Source organism: Pteronotus mesoamericanus, unplaced genomic scaffold (assembly GCF_021234165.1).
Source record: "Pteronotus mesoamericanus isolate MK-2021 breed Mesoamerican mustached bat unplaced genomic scaffold, CSHL_Meso_final contig_130, whole genome shotgun sequence".
NCBI classification, from domain to species: Eukaryota; Metazoa; Chordata; class Mammalia; order Chiroptera; family Mormoopidae; genus Pteronotus; species Pteronotus mesoamericanus.
In genome coordinates this window covers 20,765,625-20,773,852 of record NW_026555060.1, presented here as the reverse complement: position 1 = coordinate 20,773,852, position 8,228 = coordinate 20,765,625, and positions in this window count along the sequence as shown.

Here is an 8,228-nt window from a genome sequence, read left to right as displayed (position 1 = left end):
CACAAGGTCTTCTACTGTACTCTGACCTGCAAATCTTCTCATTGGATGAAGCCAACGGGAATACCAAATGATGGAAAATACATCTAGAAGTAGTGGGACAAATAGAAAAAAGCCAGCATGTTAGAACCATATCTGGACATGTCTTAGTCCGCTCTGGCGGCTGAACAGAATACCACAGACTGGCTGGCTATAAACAACAGAAAGTTATTTCTCACAGTCTGGAAGCTAGGAATTCCAAAATCAAGGTGCTACCAGGTCCAGTGTCTGGTGAGAACCCACTTCCTAGTTCATAGAAGGCCCTCTTGTTATAATCTTACAGGGCAGAACAAATGGATAGGCAATTCTCTGGAGCCTCTTCTATAAGGACATTAATCTCATTCATTCTATAGCAGGATTGAAGCATGCGTTGTCGTTTAATGAAATTTGAGTCACCACTATGTGTAAAAAGACTAAAATTTTCCTCTACCAATTATCATGTGTATTTTATGAAAAGCCAGCATGTTGTAGGTGCTTTCAAGTTGTTTAATATTAACATTACTAAGAATTTACATAAAGTACTGAATTTAAATTATGAGTAGGTGGTGCTGCTGAGATTAAATTCTGAATAATCTGGAACAGACATTTAACTGAAGACTATGTAGGCAGGTTATTTGGGGAAGAAAGAATAGTCAAATTATGACTTGCTGTTTTATAAAACATTGCTTTTTAGAATTTTGTTTTACGGGATAGATGGAATATTCTGGATCTTCCCTGACATACCTCCACAGATTCTGAAATGTAGGCATGTTATAAAACATAGTGTTGATAATTTTCTGACGTGCTATATTGGGAGGGTAACTACCACCTTCTTGCTGTAATTTACTTTTAGAGATATAAGTAATGAATCTTGGATATGTGTCAAGATTTTAAAAGTGATTCCACTTCCTGGTGAAGAGAACTCATGAAAGAACTTAACAGCTTTATTTTCTGGTAGCATCATCTCATGAGACAAAAGTGAGCAATGGGTTGGTAACTCTAGGAGGTACCATTTTCCTGTCAACCTTCAGCAGAGAGTATTACAGGCCTCTACCAATGGTGATAGCCCCATAAAAATCATGGAGTTTAAAAGTGTCTAACCTGACATTACATCCCACGGCTAACTGGTAAAATACAGGTCTCCAGGCCATTTGTCTGGAGATTCTGATTTTGTTGCTCTGGGATAGGACAGGAAATCTGTAACAAGTACCTCAAGTGATCCACAGGTCACACTAGTTTGGGGATTAATGATACTATGCAACTTCCTTCTGACCTAAGTTTCATGAGGACTGGACTGTAGGCTTCACAAACATTCTGAGGTCACAATTGTCTCTGAAAGCTGAAGACAACTGTGCGTCCTCTCCCCAGAAACATGTTCCTACCCACAGTTCTATGTGTAATTTTGGGCTCTTCAGAGATCCCTTAGCGTCCTATCTTGCAAACTCCTGTCCCGTAGAGTCAGTTTAAAACCACCCAGCCTAGATTTCAAGGCCTCTCGTAAACTTTGTCCACCCTGCTAACTGAGCCTTTGCCCGCCATCGGCAAGAGCTGGGGAGATGAACAGATTTTACCATTTATATTCCTGGACACACAGAAAAATAAATGAAAGCAACACATATGGTTTCTTTCAAGCCTATATGAGTTCTTATCACAGAATATAGTTTATTAAGAGAATGCCTTAGGCAGAATTTCATAGTTGGCAGTCATTAACATCTTCCAAAAAAAAAGAAAAGAGATAAAGTAGGCTGTTGATCTGTCAAGGTGTGTGTTTTACTTCCTTTTATTTTCAAAGACAAGCCTCTTGTTTAGAGCATAATTTGGGGCATGTCATACCAGTAAAGTCATTCCGGTAGCGCAGGGGCTCATTCTTCTACGAAAACATCCTCAGCCTCAAGCCTGGTTCTACCAGCACTTGCATTGTCAAGTCACTCAAAGGTTTTTAATTATTGAAACTAATAGGTTTGTTCCCAGTCTGATACAATTTGTCAACAGTCTAATACTGACTGTGATATCAGTTTAAAGTATTATCATTACAGAGGAAGGTCATATAGATTAAATACCTTCGGTTAGATCCCAAATAGATGTTAAAAATAGGTATCATATCTGGGCCATTACTTCTCTGGGGGTGATTAAGCTTTGTTTACTTCTGTGTTTAGTAGGGTGATTAGCTAGATGTTTACATGAAATTGGTTTATCCAAGCTTAATACAGGAAAAATAATTCATGGAGTGGCAAAACACACAGCTCTTAAAAACATGTCAGGCAGTTTTAAGATGTAAACATAACTCTTTATGTATTTCTTTAATTCCCATCGTCTTATTTTAGCAATAGCACAAAGTTGAACATGGAAGTTGGCAGGTGTTTGGGCACTGGTGGGTCTAACAGTGACTCAGTGGGCAGGAAAGGGCATACATAGCAGGCCCAAATGCTGTCTTTTGAGTCTTGCTTTCAAGGTTGGCCCTTGGCTGGCATTTGGGAACTTGGATTTAGGGAGGGTCCTCACCATTCCCAGCACTGATATGAGTGGTTCACTGTGCCCAAACTATTTGCACAAAAGATGAGTTTATGTTGAACACCTGCTTTCCTTTTGGGAGTCTAGAATTTGCATACATGCCAGACAGAGTGCCCACATGATCAGCCCCAATAAAAGCCCCAGACATGAAGTCTAGTGAGGTTTCCTGGTTGGCAACATGTCACACATGTTGTCGTAGCTTGTTGCTAGGGAAATTAAATTCATCCTGTGTCACTCTACTGGGAGAAGACTCTTGGAAGCTTGTACCTGGCTTCCTCTGGACTTTACCCTGTACCTTCTCCCTTTGCTGATTTTGTGCTGAGTCCTTTTGCTATAATAAATCATAGCCATGAATACTGTATATTGAGCCCTGGGGGTTCTGTGTGAATCATCAAAACTAGGGATGGTGTTGGGTCCCCACAACACAGCAAGATACTGTCACCGCCTTTAAGGAGGTGATAACTGTAAGGAAATGAAACATGTACCTTAAACAGTACAGCACAAAGTAAAATTTAGTAATATATTAAGTACATAAGAAGAGGCAGTGACTAATATTGCTTGTAACAGGGAAGTTCAATACCGTCTTTAGTCATTTCGATGTTTGGAGAAACATTTTTTCCAGCTTTATTGAAGTAATAATTGGTGTATAAAAATTGCACACAGTGTATATAATGTTGTGAGTTTGGACATAGGCACACACTCCTTTTACCATCACCACAGTTAAGATAATAAATATATCAGTCACTTTCAAAAGTTTTCTTGTGTGTTTTTTTTTTTTTTAGTAAGTGTATCTAACATGAGATCTAGCCTCTTAACAAATTTTTAAGTGTACAATACTTTTGACTATTGGCACAACGTAGTAAAGCAGCTCTCTGGAATTGCTCATCTTATATAACTAACTGTAACTTTACACCCATTGAACAACTCCTCCTACCTCACTCTATCCCCTGAGAGCCACCATTGTCTACTTCTATACATTGGACTATTTTTGATGCCTCATGGTAGAGGAATATGCAGTATCTGTTCTTCTGTGACTGACTTATTTCAACTTGGCATGTCTTCCAGGTCAAGCCATGTTGTTGCAAGAAGTAGGATTTCATTTTTTTAAGGTTGATTAATATTCCATTGTTTGTATACACCACAATTTCTATATCAATTCATCTATTATAGACATTTGGGATATTTTCATATCTTGGCTGTTGTGAATAATGCTGTAGTGAACACGGGGGTCAGATATTTCTTCAAGATCCCAATTTAAATTTGTTTGGATGTATAACAAATACCCAGAAGTGGGGTGTTTCAATTTCTCCATATCCACCCTAACCAACATGGCATACACATACACACACACGCACGCACGCACGCACACGCAATCCTAACAGGCATTGTTTTGTTTCAGATTTTAAGGGGAAGATTTTGGTTTTTTCAGCATTGAGGACAGTGTTAGCTATGGGCTTTTATGTGACCTTCGATTTATGGGCTTTCAACTCATAAGTGGCCTTTACTGAGTTGGGAAATGTTCATTCTACACTCTTTTTTTGAGGGGGAGTAACAAGGTGCTGAGTTTCATCAAATGCTTTCTTTCTTCATTTATTGAAATAATCATGTGATTTTTGCCTTTTATTCTGTTAATGTAATGTGTCACATTGAATGATTTGTGTATGTTGAACCATTCTTGCATCGCAAGGATAAATCCCACTTGGTCATGGTATATAATCCTTTCAATGTGCTGTTGAATTAAGTTTGCTAATATTTTGTGGTTGAGGATTTTTACATCCATGCTCATCAGAGATAGTGGCCTGTAGTTTTCTTTTCTTGTGGTATTGTTGTCTGGTATTGATATCAGGGTGACGTTGGCCTCATAAAATGAGCTTGGAAGTGTTCCCTTTTATATTTTTTGGAAGAGTTTAAGAAGAATTGGTATTACTATTTAAATGTTTGACATAATTCACCTATGAGACCATCTGGTCTTGGGGTTTTCTTTGTTGGGATGTGCTTAATTATTGACTTAATCTCATCTGTTATTGATCTGTTCAGTCTTTATATTTCTTCTTAATTTAGTCTTGTTAGGCTTTATGTTCCTAGGAATTAATCTGTTCTAAATTGTCTAATTTGTTGGTATATAATTATTCCTAACAGTATTTATGATCCTTATGATTTCTTTTTTAAATTTCTATGGTATCAGTTATAAAATCTCTCATTTTTTATTTTATTTATTTGGGTCTTCTCAAGTTTTTTTCATAGTAAGTCTTGCTAGGGGTTTGTTAATTTTGCTTGTCTTTTTAAAAAACCTCTTATTTTTATCAGTGTTAGTTGTTTTTTCTATTCTTTATTTCATCTGTTTCTTCTGTAATCTTCATTATATCCTTTTTTTCTGCTAATTTTGGGATTATTTTCTTATTCTATTTCCTTAAGGTGTAAAGTTGGGTTGTGTCTTTGAGATCTTTTCTAAAGTAGTTTTTTTTTATCACTATAAACTCCCATGTTATTTCTGTATTTTGCCATATCCCATACACTTTGGTATGTTGTGAACATTTGTCTTAAGATATTTCATTTAATTTCATTTATCTTAAGGTATTTTTAAACTTCACTTTTGATTCTTGCATATGAATATTACATTTGTCTACTTAGAATAGTGCCTTGAGTACAGCAACCATGCCTTTTTTTTGTTGTTCAGGACACTTTACCTGAACCTCTAGGTTGACCATATACCTCTCCTTTTTGCTCCTGTGACAACTTGGGCATACATCTCTCCTTGTGCTTCTATTGAAATTACAATGAGAATCTCTCTCTTCAACTAGATTGTAAGCCTGTAAAGGCAGAGAGAATGTCTTGGTCACTTATTTATCCCAGCGTTAGCACAGTAGCTAGGATAGGGGGTCCGGCCTGTTCATTTGTGAGTTCACTCTGGCACTCATTTAATCTGCAAATATCTATTGAGATCTTACTATGTGCCAAGCACTAGTCTAGGTAGGAGTGACAGAAATCAAAATGGGTAAAAATTCCTGCCCTAAAAAAACTTATGTTCTAGTTGGAGGAGCAAACAATGTAATAAATACATCAAATAAACATTATGTTATTGTTGCATAATAAGAGGAAAAATAAAGCAGGGAGAAGGACAGGAAATTGAGGAGGGGGGTGAGTTAAAATTTTGGATAAGCAGCCTCACTGAGAAAGTGTCGTTACATAAAGCCCTCAAGGAAAGTGAGGTTGTTGGCTTTTTAGGTACCTGGGGAACAGAACAGCAAGGGCAAAGCCTGGGGTAAAGGATGTGTGCATGTGAAGGTGTGTTTAAAGAATATTGAGGAGGACAGTGAGAGTGAGGATAATAGGAAATAAAGTTGGAGAGAGAGGTGGTAGGGGATAGATTGCGTAGGGTCTTGAAAATTCTGATGAAGCCTTGGGTTTTTATTCTAAATGAGGGGGTGGCCGCTGGGGGCCTTTTGACAGAGAAAAGTTGACTTATTAAATATTTGGGCCTAATATACATACTACAAAAAGACATATCACTCCTATACATTTAGAGTCTAAGTTTTAAAAAGGGTGACTTACGTTAGGAGATTCCAAACGTAATATCTTGTGAAGTCTGCATTTAAAAATTGCGACTGAAGCAAAACCTGCACCACCCAGTGGAGTTAGAGAGCACTGCACTTAAGAAAACTGGAAATGATCTCTATTAACCAAATAACTGGGTAGCTGTCATTTTTGCGTGATTTTATGAGGATATGGACATGACTACTAATTTCAAGTTACTTTACCATAAGCAAGGAAAAAATTGAAGAGTGGCAAGCATGTCAGGTTCTTAACAGTGAAGATTTGGTAAATTTAAGTTAAATCATTTTTGTGAACTTTGGGATGAATGTACACTAATTAATCAGAACTGTTATGTACATTTAAATAGGTTTTATTTCTTGCTTAAATTTCTTAATTTGGAGTATTGAAAGATCAACTCAGATTACTGTAGTCTCTTGAAAAATAAAATCTGAGAACTGCTGTAAAGAATGAAGACACTTCCTCTTTTCCTTAATAGTCTTTCTTCTTTTAATAAGATTTTATTGGAGCCACATTGATGACAATGCTGAGATGCAAAATCTTAAATGCTCCCTTCCAAATTCTACTCCTTATTCTTAGATCTGACTTATTCATTCACCACTACGCATACTTTTCGTGATGGCTATGTGGTGGGATGGGAAATCTTAATTCTTTCTTCCTTCTTTTCATTTCTCGATCTGGACAACTGTAAAAGAAAAACATATCATAAGGGACCATTATTATTATTTTTAAAAAGTAAGGACATTCTCTACATTTTGTTAATTTTAAGAATAGAGTAACTAGATAAATACTGGATATTAAAAGGATTTCAAAAGTGAAACCTTTCCTCTTACAAATTAGTTTATTTACTAGCCAGAGATATGGAATTATATACTTTTTTCCGTAATAAAAACTTAGTGTTGTTTGGACTGCGATAACATACCATTGGTAAAGGGGCCTATATGAAGTGGTGATTTATTTGGTGACACCTGCTTAGAGGATCTGACAGGTAGTTTGGAAGTTATAAATAATCGGTGAATGAGGCCCAGGGACACACATTCACCTCCTTCCCAGGCCCTCCGTAGACTCAGCTGGATCCACACAGCAGGTTCACCCCACCAGCTCCTGCCTCTTTGTACATCGACCCCCTATGATTGCAGGAAACAAACCACAGATATGCCAGAACATTCCTGGCAGTCTGTACATTGTGTTTCGCAGACTCTACCCAGAAAACAATGAACAAACCTTAAGGTTACAAATGGTCTTACCAATAATTTAAGAGATTTTCAGTTTTGACTTCCTGCCTGCAGGAAGGAAATGACAGTTGGAAGTGTGGAGAACAGGTGTTCCCCTGGACAGCATGATATCTTCTGCTTACTAAAATAAAAACCACTGCATCAACACTCTCCTACATGGAAGTGAGCTCTAACCACAAGACTCAGTCTTTCCACCACTGACCCAGCTTCAGAAAACCAAATCTGTTTCCTACCAGGAAGTTGTTAAACCCAGCATTAAAGAGCAGACTAGGGGGCACTGTGTTTTGAACCAGTTCTGGGTGAATCCAAGTAAAAATTTTGGTGGTTTGGAAATGTTCCCCTTCGCTGGTGGTGTAATTGCATGACAGACCCGTCAGAGGACTTAGAAGGAAAAGAATCGAGTTTGGCATAAACTGGTCCCAGCAGAAGCTTAGGTGACTTTAAACCCTCTCTGATCTCCCTTTGCCTTTTTCTCCAAGTCTGGGGTCTGGCGTTAGTTCTCCCAGTGGCTTAGTGTTGGCCCAGTGGTGTAATGGCATTCTTTCTCTTGTCCAAGTCAGCTAATTCCTTTATCCCTCATCAAGAAAACTTCCCTCCTCCCAGGTTGTTATGGAAAATGTAGACAAATAACAGGTTAGAAGGACCGAGGACTCTGAAATAATTCAAGGCTGTGTCTCAGACCAGGCCAATACCAGAGAGTCCTCACCAGCCTCCTTCGTTAATATTTCAATCCATTATTGAATGTGCCTTTTGGAGGGCACATGGATGGGAAAAGGTTGGGAAAGATACTGTAACACTGGGACCTATAAAGTCTTTTGAGTGCTTGCTGAGGGGTACAGTCTTTTCCTCACACTCTTGACGAGATTACGAAACTGCGATCCCCAGGGGCTTTTTTTCATTTTTCTCTTTTCTAGA